At 46.7% G+C, this 17,880-nt stretch overlaps 1 protein-coding gene across 1 annotated transcript in view; it reads left to right on the top strand.

Annotated features, from left to right (window-relative positions):
- LOC147107297 (cilia- and flagella-associated protein 47-like) overlaps positions 1-17,880 on the top strand; it is a 797,073-nt gene that overhangs the window by 755,930 nt on the left and 23,263 nt on the right. The gene's annotated exons all lie outside the window — the stretch shown is intronic.

The following is a 17,880-nucleotide window of genomic DNA, read 5'->3' as shown; positions in this document are numbered from 1 at the left end:
GAACTCATTTAATTTAGGACCTATACAACCATCAGACAAAAAAATATATTTCTTCCACCATTCTAAACTGGATCTAAACCTATGTTCTTGAGCTTAAAACCGAATGTTATAGCTTCTTGCAATACCTAACCCCCATTTTTTTTGAAGAAAATATAATGGCCCAGAAATTCGGGTCCCAACGCATGAGTACGCACGGTGTACTCACGCGTGGACCCGATGGAAGTGCGGGTTTCCTGCATGCACTGCGCATGCGCGGGAAACTGGCACTTCCGTTCCTCTGAACGAAGGGGTTCAGAGGTCGAACGCGTGCGCGCGGGAATCTGCGCGTGCGCTTTGAACTTACGTTTTTTTTACAGGTTTTTCCGTGAGGGTAAGTCTTTAGATTTTAGAATGTAAAAACCAGGCGCAAGGCCTGCATTTTAAAAGGTAAGTGGTCAATTAATTAAAATTAAAACATTTTTTCCACAGGTTTATTATTTTTAAATACTTTAAAGAAAGGTAAGTTTATTTTTAGCCCCGTTTTTTTATAAAACTATTTTTTTCAAAAATTTAAATTATTGTTTAAAATAGTTATTTAATGTAATTCATAGTTTATTTAAAAAGTGTGATTTAAAAAAAAAATGTATTTGAAGGTTTACTGTTATTTTGGGGCCCGTATACTCATAAGTTTAGACAGGTCTTCCTGTCAATCTTCTGAATGGGCTTTTCCCTCCTCTGATTGGCTGCCCATGGCTCACGTGATCCCAGGGGATGCATCGCACTAACTACGCCCCTGGGACACACAAGCACAGCACGCCGGGAGTTGGAGCAGGCCCCGGAGCAGAATTCCACGGGAGCCCAGAGCTCAACTGCCGGCACGCAAGGTAAGTGCAGGTCGGGGGCTTGCACCCGCGGGAAGCCCCCGACCCAAATTTCTGGGCCAATTTGATTAATATGTACACCAATATATAATAAAATTGTACCATGTCTGGAAGGCTGTCTTTGGGACATTAAAATGCATTAGGGTGAAGCAAATCTTATCAAAAGTGTGTTTTATGTGACTTATGTCTTAAATAGGGTGCCTTAAGCAATGCATTTTATAGCAGAGTGTGAGAAAGTGTTAAAGCATTACTTTATCCACTCGAGGTGATAGAAATACAAGCACACCAAATCAAACTAGAGGAGAGTGGGAACAATTAATGGCAGATACCTGCTGCAGCCCTCCAATAGATCCAGAATCTAGTATATATTTTTTAATTGTTGCCTAGCATTAATGCCTTTCTTCTTCTTTGACTAAAGTGATTTTGTTTCTCCAACTTTGGTGCCAGCTGCCTCTTCTTCAGCTGTAAAGGGCAGATGTATGGAGCCAGGATTCTCTAGAACCACCATCAATGCTATTGATCAATCTACAGAAATGTGTGTTTGCGTTTTACCCTCTCCTCCGCCTCACAATGCACTGCTGTGCTCCTGTACAGCATTCTGTCTAGCAGTCTGACCAAGAATTGGCCAAGCTGGCTTAATAAGACTAAATGGAGTCGGTTTTAGCTTCCCTTCTTCCTAGAAATGGGCGCGACTGATGTAATGTAGCATAAAATCAGATTTTCCGCTCGAGTTTGGAGCTGTTGGGAGAAGCTGCCGTTTGAACAGGTGGGAATTTCACAAAAATATTGGTCCTGAAATTCTCATGCAGTGAGTTGTGAGAAATTTGCAGAGCATCGCACATGAGTCTGGAGTTGTGCCTGCCAGTGCACTGCCGAGCTCAATCTACTAATGTCTCATGGGTCAGTACATTTAGATATCCATTGGTGTAAATCCCATGTCAAACAGGTGTAATGTTCTGTGCAGCCTTTCAAAAGCCAGGGCTGCTTGAAGATTGCAGCAGCCAGCTGGGGGAGCAGCAGGCAAGTAGGAATATGTCTCCTGCTTTTCCTCCATCATTTCCTGCTCCTCAACCTCCACGTTAATGGCATTCAAAGGTACCCCTGTAGGAAATGCCAGTGCTTGTGAAGACTTCCCCTGTGGGTGTGAGTGAGGGGTCATAATCTTTGTTAGGATAAAATTTGGTTTAAGGGATATAAAGGGGTCTTCAATATTCGACCGATATAAAACTATATGAAAGGTACCATTTAGTCTTGTTAGCTGGAAGACGAAACGCAAAGCACCATGGGATACTTGGCTATATTAACTCTTTTAAACTAACAAGTAGATGACCAAGGACATTCCAAGCTCTGCTCGTACATTACTTCCAGTACAGGTTTGGAGGAGGCCTCTTGAAAGAGATAAGGCACAAAGGCACATTGATGAGGTGCTAGCAGACAGGTCTTAGAGAATAGTCAGCTGGCCCTTTTTGACTAGGGCTTTGTTCAGCAAGGCCATGTCGTGCTGGGAATGCCTGCCTCCCTATTTTGATAGCAAGAACAAGAGATAAGCTCAGGAATGCGAAGTTAGAGTGATGCTTTTGCAGCCCATAGGCTTGTCACTGAGGTATTCAGGGAGGTACTCGAGCTGGAAGGACAGGCCTAGTAGTTGATTGATTAACCATGTAAACCAATGAAATATCAATATTCCCATGTATACACCTCATTAGTAATAAGTGGGTGTTGTCTAATGAACTGTATAAACTAAGCTGTATTGTCACTTTTCCTCTGAGAACGGTGCCTCCAGCTGGGGTGGCTGAGGTGGTTCTCCCGTGTGCACTCGTAATAAAGTATTGATCTGGGATTAACACCTGAGTCTGTTAGTTCTGTTTTACCATCCAGATTTTCCTCGCTAACAATCTTCCAATCATCTCACCCTCCCACAGGTAACCAGAAGCAAATCCAAGGCTATCTGGGCGGAATTCCAAACAAATGCTCCAAAACATTGTTCCCAGCTGCAGTAATCACTGCTCAAACTTGCGGCAGTCTTCTGGCTCAAAAACTCCTCACTTCCTGAAAACAGCTGTGCCTTATATTTCTCATTGAAACTTACCGCTTGTGAATTGCAAGAGTAAATACAGGATATTCGAGGCTTCGGCACCAAATATATTTAAATTAAATGCATGGGGACTTGCCAGATGGATCGCAAGAAGGGCCAAATTGCATTAGGAAATTTGAAGGGATTGACTTTGGGGCAGAATACTGGCAAAATTGGCTTCTGCCCAAATTTACTGGCCAGAAATAGGAGATACCCCAACCTAATGCTGGAGAACCACCAAAATTGGCATGGAATTTTAAGACTTCATGAGTAACGAGTGACATGTAGCCAGAAACACAATTTCACATAGTTTCCGTTACAATTACCCTACATCCTGACTATACACTTGGAGCACACACAGATGTAAGTCAGTTGTTTCAAGTGAAAAACATTTGAAGTCTTTGCCACTCTCACCAGGTGCATTTGCAGTCATTTTTTTAGGGGTGAATAACTTTTTGTAACTTTTCTCTACTCTGTGTGTGCAGAGGATTTACAAGAGGAATTTTGATGTGCCGATTTTTGAAAACTTCCTTGCTCTTTACACTATGGGTGCTCCTATGGAAATCCCTTTTTATTTGGCTGAAGAGGAACAAGAGGAAGAATGCAAGGCTTCGCTAAAGGAACACCAAGTCGTAGAAGGACTACTCCTACTTACCCTTACCTCCCAATTTAGCATACAGGCCAGGGTGAACTTTTCTAGAAATCAGAAGAACACTTTGTTTGGAGACTAATCTGCAACAAGGAGGAAGTGACAGAGTTGTGTCATATGCTGCAAGATGACCTACCGCCAATCTCCAGGGCAAACACAGCACCACCTTTTGCAATAAAGGTAATGGAAATCTGAACTTTTCTTTCTGGCTCCTTCCAGGATTCCACAAGGGACATCAGTAACATCAACCGATCAGCAGTTCATACAAATGCAAAGCAGGTGATTGACGTGTTTTATGGCAGACCAAACAATGTTCTAACTTTTCTAATGGGCAACTGGAACTAGCAGGAGAGGTTGCAGGATTTCTCAAAGTGCAGCGTATCCTAGATTACCCTGGTCACAATAGTGGAGCCTCATGAACAGCAAAGCCTTCCAGTCAATCAACATCAGTGATCATCTGCACAGGACCACACAGAATTCATTTTATGACAATGCCCCATTGTTTGGCCCTGGACACAAAATGCAAAATTGGCTCCTTGGAGACATGTGTGACTTCCACAAACATCCACTGAACAGGTATAAGGATGAACATATATCAATGTCAGGCACACCATAGGAATGGCGAAGTGAACATTCTGATGCCTTAACGGGTCAAGGGGCTTCCTCCAATACAGCCCAATCACAGATCATCGTGGCTTGCTGTATGCAGCACAACTTTGCTGTTCAATGTGGAATAAAAATGAGGATGGCTCTCAGTCTTCTGAGGGTAAAGTTACATATGAGATAGAGAATGCTGAGGATTCCTTAGGTGCACCACAGTTGTCAGCCACCAGAGCTGTCCATCAAGATCTGATTTAGCAGTCTTTCACATAATACTTTAGCTCCATTTCAGTCTTCCCTATATCTTCACCTACCTTGATAAATGATGTGATCAGCACCACAGTTGCTCTACAACTGCCAAAGTAGAATATTTCTCTCACTAATCTGCTCCAATCTGCAATGAAAGAAATACTTGCATTTATATAGCGCCTTTCATGACCACCGGACATCTCAAAGCGCTTTACAGCCAATGAAGTACTTTTTGAAGTGGAGTCACTGTTGTAATATGGGAAACGCGGCAGCCAATTTGCGCACAGCAAGCTCCCACAAACAGCAATGTGATAATGACCAGATAATCTGTTTTTGTTATGTTGGTTGAGGGATAAATATTGGCCAGAACACCGGGGATAACGCCCCTGCTCTTCTTTGAAATAGTGCCATGGGATCTTTTACATTGACCTGAGAGAGCAGACAGGGCCTCGGTTTAACATCTCATCCGAAATGCATTTTAAGTACATTCTCTAAACATAATTCAAATCAAGTGCCACCAAGTTTTATTTCTACATAAATTTTGGTCTCTTGCTAATGTTTTCCATCCTGGTGTTCTATTTGTGTCTGGCTGCTGTGCTCTACTGCCTTCTACATCATGCTCTCCCAGCGGCTGGAGCATGGAAGGTGGCTGGCTGTTATGTTTTAGTCCAATGGTGGTGTTGATCAACCTTAATGAGCAAGGGCCAGAGACAGATGGACTTCAGTGGCTGAGGGAGCAGCTTGAACTTTCTGGCACGTGTACATTCACTGGATGAGGAGGATGAAAGGGAAAAGAGGTGTTATCACCCAGAGATATAGGAATACCATTAATGCCTATTCCACACCTGCCCCTGTTACTGGGCTCTGTCTCAACATGCCAATTGTCTCAGAGCTGACTTGAAGAGCAATGGGATTACTGAAGCTCCTACAAATATGACTGACATAAATCAACTGAGCGGCCTGCGGGTGGCGCTGCCCAGGGAGAGTATAAATACTCGGGCACGGGCCCAGCTTGCGCAGGACATTCTTAACAGGAACTAGTGAAGGACACAACTAGACCTCCATGTTGTAAAACAGTTGATTAAAGCTTTGTTTAATGCTTAGACCAAGTGCCTAGTAGTTTTCTTACATCAATTTAATCAACTGAAACTTGCTCCACGCTCTAAGTGATTTTGGGAACAGATGGCTGTGATTCTAATGTGTAGAAGGGAACCTGACGTAGTAACCAATCCATCATGGAGAAACTACTCAGACCCGCCCGTCTTGACCTGGACCCGAATTCACCTACAACTGCTAAGGTATGGAAACACTGGTATCGTACCTTCAGCAACTTCCTCGGGACTTGTGGTGAGAATGTTCCTGATGAGTTACAAATGCTTGCCAATTATGTATCTCCTCATGTGTTTGATTATATCAAAGATTGTGTAGACTATGACTCCGCTATCCAAATACTGCAGCAACTATATGTTAAGGCCCCAAACTAAATTTTTGCTCGGCACTTACTGGCCACAACTCGACAACAACCCAGGGTATCACTTGACGAATTCCTTCAAAAACTTCACAGGCTCAGCAAAGGCTGTAATCGCAAAGCTGTCTCAGCTGAGCAGTACCGGGAGGAATTAATTGGTGATTCTTTTATTAATGGAATTGCGTCTCCCTTCATTCGCCAGCGTCTGCTGGAGAATAAAACCCTTGAGTTACAAGATGCCTATGACCAGGCATATTCTCTGGACTTAACAAAAAAAATGCAGATGCCTATCTTTTAGTGACTCCTCCAATAAGCCTCAGGCGGAAGCCCTCACTGATGACGACTCTATCCTAGCTGATGATGACCCTACCCTAGCGGCATCTTGGCAATCTAAAAAGTGTTTCTTCTGTGGAGGTACATTTCACTATAGGAAATGTTGTCCTGCTCGTAATGCAACCTGCAATCATTGCAGTAGGAAAGGTCACTTTTCTAAAGTATGTCAGTCAAGAGCCTCTCCTAGGGTTACAGCTGCTATCTATAAAACTGCTCCTTCCCCAAGAGCCACTACTAATGTTACAGCTGTCATCTATAAAATGGCTCCTCCCCCAAGAGCCATTACTAATGTTACAGTTGTCAAGTACAAAACTGCCCCTCCTCCCATCACAGCTGTTTTTCCCCAAAGCCTGTCCCATGCAGCCACAAAGGTTTTGGTAAATGCACACATTTTGAGTGCACTAATTGATTCATGTAGCTCTGACAGCTTCATCAGTGAGCAGGCTGTCAGTAAGTTAAAACTGCATATTTACCCCTCAGACAGGGAAATTGCAATGGCTCTGACGACACTGACCACCAAGTCTTCCGGCTTTTGTCTTGTCGACCTTATTCTCAATGGCTGCACTTATTTTTCCACCCGGCTTGGGGTGTTCAAAAACCTAAGCAGTGATATGCTCCTGGGACAGGATTTCCAGAAGCAACACAAAAGACTCAATTTCGAGTTTGGAGGGTCAAAGACGGAGCTTACTATTTCCAAAGTACCGTTTTGTGTGCTTTCGGCGGCTTTGCTCGACAAGCCCTCCTTGTTTGCCAATATTTCCCCCCGATGTAAGCCCATAGTCACTAAATCACGCATTTCAGTCAAGATGACCTCTCCTTTATCGAGACAGAAATCTCTCGCCTTCTAGCAGACGGTATCGTTGAGCCATGTTCATCTTCCTGGCGGGCTCAAGTCGTCGTTGTTAAAAATCCTCTGAAGCCGCACAAGAAATGTCTTTGCATCGATTACTCGCAAACTATTAACCAGTATGCCTACCCACTACCACGCATCGATGACATGGTCAATAACCTTGCCAACTGCAGGGTATTTTCAACTTTTGACTTAAAGAGCGCATATCATTAAGTACCGTTAAAGTGATCGAATGCCTCGATCAGGTCTTTTCCCTTTGCGGTATGGCCAATTTCATCCACTCTGATCGGGGTCCCTCCTTCATGTCAAGCGAACTCAAAAGCTATCTTTCCCAATGGGGAATCGCCACAAGTAAAATGACACCGTATCATCCTATTGGAAACGGACAGGTTGAGAGATACAATGCTATCATTTGGAATGCTGTTCGCCTTGCACTAAGGTCACACAACCTACCAGATCAGCAGTGGGAAACTATGCTCCCTGATGCATTGCATTCCATCAGGTCTCTCCTTTCTACATCTACCAATGTTACTCCTCATGAACGATTCTTCGGGTTCCAGTGTCGCTCCACTCATGGGACATCCCTACCATCATGGTTGGCAGCTCCTGGCCCCGTGCTGCTCCGAAGATTCGTCCGATCCTCCAAGAGTGATCCCCTCGTCGACGAAGTGGAACTAACGGATGTCAATCCTACATACGCATACATGCGGTACCCTGATGGCCGGGAGTCCACAGTTTCACTTCGGGATCTGGTTCCCTGGCCAACCGGTCTCACGGACCCAATCGATAGAGGGATCCGTATTAATGACGCTGATACTCTGCGCTCCTCCGAGGATGACGCCCTACCCGGGACGTCAAGGGATCTACCAGCTACTCCGCCGGATCAACCCGGGGAACAGAGCGCTCCCCGGGGGATGACCACCTGAAGCCAGGACACAGGTCAATCACTGACTACTGAGCAGGATGACGCTCCCTGCGGGATGACCACCCGAAGCCAGGACACTGGTCAATCACTGACTACTGAGCAGGATGACGCTCCCTGCGGGATGACCACCCGAAGCCAGGACGCCGGTCAATCACTGACTACTGAGCAGGATGACGCTCCCTGCGGGATGACCACCCGAAGCCAGGACGCCGGTCAATCACTGACTACTGAGCAGGATGACGCTCCCTGCGGAATGACCACCCGAAGCCAGGACGCCGGTCAATCACTGACTACTGAGCAGGATGAAGCCAGCTCGGCGCCTGTGGGGGCCTGCACCTGGAGTCATGATCTCCCCAGTCCCCCTCAGGTCGATCAAGGCGACACGGGCTCTGCCAGCCCGCCGATACGAACCAAGCGACCCAGGGACCAAGACTCGGTCCGAGGAGACGTGCCTTCCAGCCACAAATGGAGATTCAAACGACTGTGGCTATTCGTAGTCCGATTAATCCGATAGAAGGAAGTTGCCGGACTACCAATCCTTCAGGCGGGAAGAATGACATGAATCAACTGAGCGGCCTGCGGGTGGCGCTGTCCAGGGAGAGTATAAATACTCGGGCATGGACCCAGCTTGCGCTGGACATTCTTAACAGGAACTAGTGAAGGACACAACTAGACCTCCATATTGTAAAACAGTTGATTAAAGCTTTGTTTAACACTTAGACCAAGTGCCTAGTAGTTTTCTTACATCAATGACCTCATGGGCTGTCCAAGGAGGAGGAGATAAAAGAGCCAGAAGCCTGCATAGCACAGGATTACATAGGATATAAGGCACAGAAACAGACCATTCAGCCCAACCTGTCCATGCCGGCGTTTATGCTCCACTCGAGCCTCCTCCTGTCGTTCCTCATCTAATTTTATCAGCATAACCCTCTATTCCCTTCTCCCTCATATGCTTGTCTAGACTTCCCTTAAATGCATCTATACTATTCACTTCAACCATTCTCTGTGTATGAACGCTCCTAAAAGATGCTATGACAGATATTACAGACTCTGTCATTAGGAGCTTCACTGCAGACAGTTCAGAATGACCACACACTGCATGGTGGTGAGCAGAACTCCACATATGCAGGTTGTGGAATCCTCCATAGCAGCCACCTTGGGCAGGATTTTCATTGGGCCGTGGAGGTGGGATTGGAGGCATGTGGGGGGTTACAATCGCGAAATCGGGGGTCACGAACCCATCCCACCCCCAACCCGCCTCCATGCCAATTTCAAAGGAGGCGGATACCCGACCTGTGCTGGGAGCCGCCTCCCCGAGGCGGGAAGGGGATTAGTGCCAATTAACTGCCTGTTAACAGGTAGTTAACAGGCAGTTTTTAGCCTAATCCCTATTTTTATTCCTGAAGTGTGGGATTCCCAACGGCTCCAAACCACGCCAAGTTAGCGAGGCGGGCCGTCGGGCTGAAGGACTTGGAGGGTTCAAGATGTCCGGTGTTCAGGTGAGTGATGGGTGCATGAGTGCAGAGGTAAGTGTGTTTGGTGTGTGTAAAGTGTTTAAAGTAGTTTAATTACCTTTATTTACCTTTACAGCCTTCCTTCCTTCAGGTCTCGGGAGTCCCTCATCTCACCGGCACAGAAAGCAGAATGGCCGCGAGCTGTCAAAAGTTGCAGCATTCAGCTTTCTGTTCCAGAGAGATCTCTAAATCAGCCTGAGAGGAAGGAATTAACTTAGTGTACAGATTGTCAGTGTTTGACAGCTTCAAAGAGCTGTCAAATGCTGATATTTCATCTGTCAAAAGCTCTTGACAGATGAAATGTCAATCTGTGACGTCACCTGTTGCCAGGTGGCCCTTAATTGGCCTGCTGAGCCCGCTGGGCGGGTTCAACAAGGTCAATCAAGTCAAAATCGAGTGGGTTGGCCACAGCTCGATGGAGGCGGGCCTACAACCCCAAAAGTTGTAGTCCCGCCTCCTACACTCCTCCAGAATCAAAATCCAACCCTGTGTGTTGAAAGCTCCTACACACACTGTCCAGACGTAAAAAGAGCAAGGTCCATCTAGTTTGTCTTCTACCACCCTAGTAGTCATATTATACAAAAATAATGTTGTTGACTAATCACAGCAATTAATTTATATCAATTAGTCTCCAACAGACCCCAGACATGAGGCGAGTAAAAACCCCAGTGATGGAAAGCTTCAGGAACCATGGGCTAAAACTTCGGGGGCTTAACACCACCCGTTACCGGCGAAAAGTGGGCGGCCACCGCTCTGTCGCCAGCTGATGGTGGGTCCCGTGGTGTCCTCCATTTTCCCAGGCTCGGCAGCGCCGCCGTTGAGATGTATCGCCCTGCAGATTTAAATGCGGTAGCGGTGACGTGTATGCCGACTTAACGGAGAGTAGGTGGGATTGAGTAATCGATATTGGCAAGAGGAGCATTCAGGTATAGCCATGGATCAGCCTACTACCACTGCTTGAAAACATTCTGTACATGATTACAAGAACAAGCATTATACTGTTACAATAGATGGAAGGAATTATTAGGAGAACAGCAATTTGGGGTGTTAGGAAAGGCAGAATAGAGGTGCAGCAGAAGCTTTCGAGGTATGTCAGACTGTGTGGAGGCAAGGATGTGGATCCTGCCCTTAATAATTGAATCAATGAGAGATGCAAGTGGTGTTTGGTAGGAGTGCAACAAGATGCTTGGAACAGTGCTGCTGGAATTTACACGGGTGACCATCTCTAGCTAAGCATCTTGCCCAACTCTCTGTGGGAAACAGTGATCATTCCCAGAGGAGAGGAACCCCCTCCTGTGCGGCAATTGGTCTAGTAAAACCTCCAAAGCCTGCCATGAAAGTGAAGTGTCTTGCTGTTACTACCACTGCTTGAAAACATGTCAGCAAAGTCAATTTCTTTCTTTGGCCAGAACAACAATGGTGGGTTGGGGGCGGTGGATAGTTCAAATAATTGATTTTAGATCGCAACCCTGCTCCATTTCCAGGCTTAACGGAGGCGTGTTTGGATGCCTGTGAGTAACCTACTTGCCAAAGTCAGGGCTTTAATTAGTACAGGTGGGTGGGTATTTATTGCTGCAATTAACATCCTTCGGAGATGTTAATGAAGTGTTTTTAAATTGAATTATACTTAGGTTTAAATTTAACCTGTCCACGGGTTTCCCACTCGGGAAACTGACGAGTGAAACGGAGGTGAGATTGAGCCACAGTTCAGGTGGGTATTTACAGTTATGATTGTTCCATCTGAATCAAAGCTCACTTATTACAGCTGGTGTCTCACTTCCCTCTGGCAAACATTTGGCAGAGAGTGCTTGTGTTAATACAGCATTTTCTAACTTTGGAGGCTTTCAAACTGACAAGATCAGGATGGGAGGCACGTTCAATGTGTTTGACAGCACATCAGAAGAGGAAGACCATCACCAGCCATGGCAGCGATGACATGCTGTGGTGGGACCAGCACGTAGCATAGGAGGGAGGTGCACAGGAGAATCACAAAGGTCGGAGGAGACATAGGGTTTACAGACTGAGGCTCAGCTTCCTTGAAGAGCAGTGGTTCCGCAGGCTGAGATTGTCATGTCAGGTGGTGGCAGACATCTGCAGCCTCCTAGAAGAAGACCTGCCACCTGCTGGACCTGGCAGACACAAGTTACCAGTGGCCGTGAAGGACACCACCACCTTCAATTTTTTTGCCTCTGTTTCCTTCCAAGGCGCTACTGGAGACCTCTCGAGGGTCTCGCTGTCTGCTGCTCATAAATGCATATAATGCAGGTGATGGATGGATTGTTTGCCAGGGCTGGGGGGTTACATAAACTTCCCGTGTGATGACAGTGGCCAGAATGAGTGGGCACTCAAATTCATCTCTCTGGCTGGCTTCCCACAGGTACAGGGTGCCATCGATTTTACACAGGTGGCAATCTGAGCACCACCACAGCAACCAGGAGTTTTTGTAAATCTTAAAGGATATTATTCCATCAATGCGCAGCTGGTGTGCAACCACAAGAAGGGGTTCATGTAGGTCTGTGCCAGATTCCCAGGGAGCTCATAGAGTCATAGAGTTATACAGCACAGAAAGAGGCCCTTCGGCCCATCGTGTCTGCTCCGGCCATCAAGCCCTGTCTATTCTAATCCCATTTGCCAGCACTTGGTCCGTAGCCTTGTATGCTATGGCGTTTCAAGTGCTCATCTAAATGCTTCTTGAATGTTGTGAGGGTTCCTGCCTCTACCACCCTTTCAGGCAGTGAGTTCCAGATTCCAACCACCCTCTGGGTGAAAAAGTTTTCCTCAAATCCTCTCTAAACATCCTGCCCCTTACATTGAAACTATGCCCCCTGTTTATTGACCCCTCATACTAAGGGGAAAAGTTCCTTTCTATCTACCCTATCTATGCCCCTCATAATTTTGTACACCTCAATCAGGTCCCCCTCAGCCTTCTCTGCTCTAAGGAAAACATCCCCAGCCTGTCCAGACTCTCTGCATAGCTGAAGCGCTCCAGCCCAGGTAACATCCTGGTGAATCTCCTCTGCACCCTCTCCAATGCAATCACATCCTTCCTATAGTGTGGCGACCAGAACTGCACACAGTATTCCAGCTGTGGCCTAACTAGCATTTTGTACAGCTCCATCATAACCTCCCTGCTCTTATATTCTATGCCTCGGCTAATGAAGGCAAGTATCCCATATGCCTTTTTAACCACCTTATCTACCTGTCCTGCTGCCTTCAGGGATCTATGTACATGCACACCAAGGTCCCTCTGATCCTCTGTCCTTCCTAGGGTCCTACCATTCATTGTGTATTCCCTTGCCTTGTTAGTCCTCCCAAAATGATCACCTCACACTTTTCAGGGTTAAATTGCATTTGCCATTGTTCTGCCCATCTGACCAACCCGTCTATATTGTCCTGTAGCCTGAGGCTTCCCTCCTCGCTATTTACCACTCCACCAATTTTCGTGTCATCTATGAACTTACTGATCATACCTTCTACATTCATATCTAAATAATTCATGTACACTACAAACAGCAAAGGACCCAGCACCGATCCCTGCGGTACACCACTGGACACAGGCTTCCAGTCACAAAAACAACCTTCAACCATCAACCTTCTGCCTCCTGCCACTAAGCCAATCTAATGTGCCAAATTGCCCTGGATCCCATGGGCTCTTACCTTCTTGACCAGTCTCCCATGCGGAACTTTGTCAAAAGCCTTATGGAAGTCCATGTAGATTACATCAACTGCATTACCCTCATCCACACACCTAGTCACCCCCTCGAAAAATTCAATCAAATTTGTTAGACATGATCTCCCCCTGACAAAGCCATGCTGACTATCCTTGATTAATCCTTGCCTCTCCAAGTGGAGACTAATTCTGTCCCTCAGAATTTTTTCCAATAATTTCCCTACCACTGATGTTAGGCTCACTGGCCTGTAATTCCCTGGTTTATCCCTACTATCCTTCTTGAATAATGGTACTAAGTTAGCTGTCCTCCAGTCAGTCCTCTGGCACATCCCCTGTGGCCAGAGAGGTTCTGAAAATTTGTGTCAGAGCCCCTGCAATCTCCTCCCTTGCCTCACACAGCAGCCTGGGATACATCCCATCTGGGCGTGGGGATTTATCCACTTTTAAGCCTGCTAAAACCACTAGTACCTCCTCCCTCTCAATACTAATTTGTTCAAGTATATCAGAATCCTCCTGCCTGATTTCTATGCCTACATCGTCCTTCTCCATAGTGAACACAGATGCAAAATATTCATTTAAAACCTCAGCTGTCATGATGCTTTCCTACTGCGGTAGTTTAACATTCCAGACCTTTTCATTCCAGGATGTAGACTTGAGGGCTGGCTATTAGGAGACAAATTTGACTCATGCCACCTGTGAGAAGCCCCAGCAATGAGGCACAGGAGCGCTACAACGAGAGCCACATGACCACCAGGTGGGTCATAGAGCAAACCATTGGAATGTTGAAGATGTGCTTCAGGTGTCTAGACAGGTCTGGAGGCACCCTTCAGTATTCACCAGCAACGGTGTCTAGAATCATAATGATGTGCTGCATCCTGCACAACATTGCACAGCAGAGAGGATTGCAGGTGGAGGAGGATGAAGGGGCTCATCACTTTTATCTTTGGATGAGGAGAACATGGAGGAGGATAAGGATGAGGATGGGGCACCCATCACTAAACCAGTCGCTTACATTGCTGGCCAGGATGCCCTAATATCGCGAAGATTTACCTAGTTTTGACTCACATGGCAAAAATTTGAAATGAAGTCCTGTGGTCTGCTCCCACCACCAGGACCACTGCACAACCGCCCCCCCGCCCCCCCACATCTTGCATGAAACAGTCCTTCAACCACTCATTGCACATCCACTCAATGGGACCTGTCGTGTATTGACATTCATCATGAAACAAGTGAAAGGGCGAGATGGCACTCAGGACACAATAATGGGCAAGATGTGGAAGTGGTGCTAAGCAATAAATTTTATGTAGCATTATAAAAAAAGGAAACTTAACAACATAACATTTTGTCAGACATCCATGTGCATACCCTTGATGGATTACAATTTCTTTAACTTACGCTTCCAGTAGCGCTGCCACTGAATGCAATCGCCGGGGACCTCGCCATCACGGAGATCGTGACGTCAGTGAGTGTACAACACTCACTTGACGCCCGATTTCCCAACTTCATTACAGCCAATGAACTTACCGGCTGGAGAAAATAACGACAGCTTCAGGTGGCGTGCAGCAGCAGGAAGCCGGCTCCAGCGACGCTTTTTAAAGGGATCATCACCAATCACTTGGACCTGACAGGTTTTTGAAATTTGAGTGGTTGTGTGCTACTTCCTGCTACTGGAAGAGTTTTCTTTATTCATTTCAAGGTTCTTTGGTATCAGGGAGTGTTGTGACAAGTACAAAACTCCATAATTATTTCTGACAAGCCCCAAGCTACAACACTTGCTAAAAGTCACGGGGGCTGTACTGACAGTGGACCTCGCCCTCCAGGATCTACGGTGGAGGGAGCAGAGGCAGAAAGACAACTGGCCTTCCAGACAGGATGTCCGTGACCGGCTCATCAGAGTCTGATTCGCATGAATGAAACCCCAGATCCCCGTAGCTCACCACATCCCCATCATACCATCCCAGTCTCATGCCATATCACAGCGTCCTCCTGGGCACAAAGGTGAAATGAGAGAGACCACAAAATATTCCAAACACAATTAATAACTTTATCTATAAACATATCACAGATATCACATGAATTCTAATAACTAATGACCCTTGTGCCTGCCATAGTTGAATGGCTGTCATTGTGTGCAAGGTGTGAGATGTGGGTGTGAGTGTTACTAGATAGAGATTGTTGGTGAGTGAGTGCTGGGGGTTTGGTGCATTGAGCTGTGTGTGTAGCTTGTGGTACAGATGCTGGTATGTAGCATTTGTTGAAGCCTTCACTCACCCTGACCACCCGTGTGAGCTTGTTAAACTTCTTCCTGCACTGGGTGTGGGTCCTGGAGACCACTGTGTGCCCTTGACGTGGTGTGCCACCTCCCTCAACATAGTCTGGCAGAGTTGTGGCAAGGGCCTTCTGCCAGTTGGTGGGTACAGGACCGCCTGCCTTCTCTCCACTGCTAAAACCAATGCCTCCAAAGCTTCATTGGAGAACCTCCAGGCTCAATCCCTGGGGTGGCAATCTGCCATCAGGATTTGTAAATAAGTGCTCCTTCTCCTTGTCCTTCTTCTTATGGTTGTTGAGGCAGCTGCACACTCAACAATGCTGAGAATGAGGTGCTGCAGCATCAATGAACCTCCCCTTTAAGCAGTGAAAAAAGCCTGTGACAATCATTACTTGCATTTAGACTTTCTCCGATATAATGCCAATGAGCTTGGGTTTTTAGATGAGAATCATTTTAATGAGGAGTGAGGATGAATTTTGCGTGCAGCCTAGACGATTTTCAACTGGTGCTACTTAAGTATTTTTAGTTTAAACACTGCTCATTTCTTGGCTATAACAAATTTCTAGCCCATGGAGCCAAGGCAGGTGGATGGAGTTAAGAAACAGATCAGCCATGATCTCATTCAATGGCGGAACAGGCTTGAGGGGCTGAATGACCCATCCCCTGTTCCTATGTTTAGCAGAGATAGAGGCAGGGCTGCTCAGATCCCTGCTTTGACTGCTGAGATGCTTCTGGCCTACACCCTCTGGGTTTTGGAGCCCCTGAGGTCCCCACCAAAGACTGCTTCACCTGCACCTGTGCAGGGGCAAACTTGGCCATCGGGAGACGAGGCAGCATGTCAGGTACAGGCTGAGTGGGGGTTGGGGGGGGCAACAGATGAGAAGTGGTAGCACTTTGAGGGAAGTTCCCCCTTCCATGTCCCCTTTTGCCATCATCTTTCTCCTGGGCCAGTGCCACATTTCTCCTATCACTCTGCTGCAGACGAGCTTGTTGAAGATCAGTGACGTGTTGTAAGGCCACGGATAAGTTATCTGCCATCCTGTTTAAGGAAGCAGAAATCTCCTGCATAGAAGTGGTCATGGCCTGCATGAACTCATTTGAGAGCTATGCTTGAAGCTCCATGGAGGTGGCTGTACTCCCCATGGCAGACATTCTCGCCATTCCCTGTACCACCAATTCACTAGCGATCAAGTTGCTCTCCTCCACCCTCTCCACTATTGTGGAGTGTGTGCGTGGCACATCTGTACATGGCTGTACGTCCTGTGATGGTACACCCTCAGAAGGAATTAGGTCCTCTGAGGAATCGTCATCGTGCATGTCTAGAGACACTTGCTGTACGCGTGAGAGCAAGAGCACTGGAAGACAAAAGAAAGGGAATCGATAAAATAAACTCAGCATATGTGTGTCAGAGAAATTTGTAATTCTGTCACCAGCTATCTGCGAGTTCCCTGTCTCTCCATCTCCGATTGAGAGGGACGCAGGTGTGCCACTTATCTCCTCTGCATCTGTTAGCTGGACTATTTGTGGCAGCCCACCTCCAGTCCTCTCCCTCTCTCTTGCGTTTCGCGCTCTCTTTTCCTACAAGGGGTGAAAAAACAGACCTGTGAGTGAGTGAAGGTCAGGCATTCTTTCAACGGATGCAGTGCATTCAGTGAGGGTGATTATGAGACAGATGCATCACACTGCGTAAGGATTGGGGTGAGTGGCAACGGTGGATGAATAAATGGGGAGGTGAGGAAGGTCATAGAAAGTGAAGGCTGGGTGTTGCTGAAAGTTGAGTGTGTGTGAGGAGTGATGTCATGGAGAATTTTAGCAAGACAGAGTGGAAGGGGGCAGGGGTTTAAACCACAGTATGTAGGAGAATCAGCAAATGTACTCACTTTTCCTGACCTGGTTAGATCATTAAACCGCTTCCTACATTGCATCCAAGACAATGCTCCTGCTGCTCACCTTGTCAGCTACCTCCAACCACGCCTTCTTGGTGAAAGCCGCAGGTTTCTCCCTCCCATTGCTGGGGAAAGGTCTGTCCCTCCTGCTCCTGACTGCACCCAGCATTAATTCCAGTGATGCGTCATGGAATCTGGGTTCTGCCCTTGCTCTCTGTGAACACCTCCAATTTCCATTTGTACATTGCCCCTCTAAATACAGCTGAAATCGCATCATGGGGTGTGCATCACGCCTGCTATGCAGCAAGGAGACACGAAACGTGGAAGTCAAAATGAATTGCTTCAATTCAGTTGCGATCGGAGATTCCGACCTGCTGAGTTGCCTTTAGGATTTCGTCCATGCAATTCCACCGCCCCCCCCAACTCGGAAGCTGACCTCACGTTAATATTGGGGCAGCTGCAACATGCAATTTCCCCGTCCCTAATTGGCAAACTGCTAATCCCAGGCATAACTCACACCTGCAGCTTGCCCA

This window comes from Somniosus microcephalus, chromosome 14 (assembly GCF_052327205.1).
Source record: "Somniosus microcephalus isolate GS21.2 chromosome 14, FLI_Smic_1.0, whole genome shotgun sequence".
NCBI lineage: Eukaryota > Metazoa > Chordata > Chondrichthyes > Squaliformes > Somniosidae > Somniosus > Somniosus microcephalus.
Note: the sequence above shows the minus strand (reverse complement) of the source record. Positions and strands in the feature narration are given on the sequence as shown.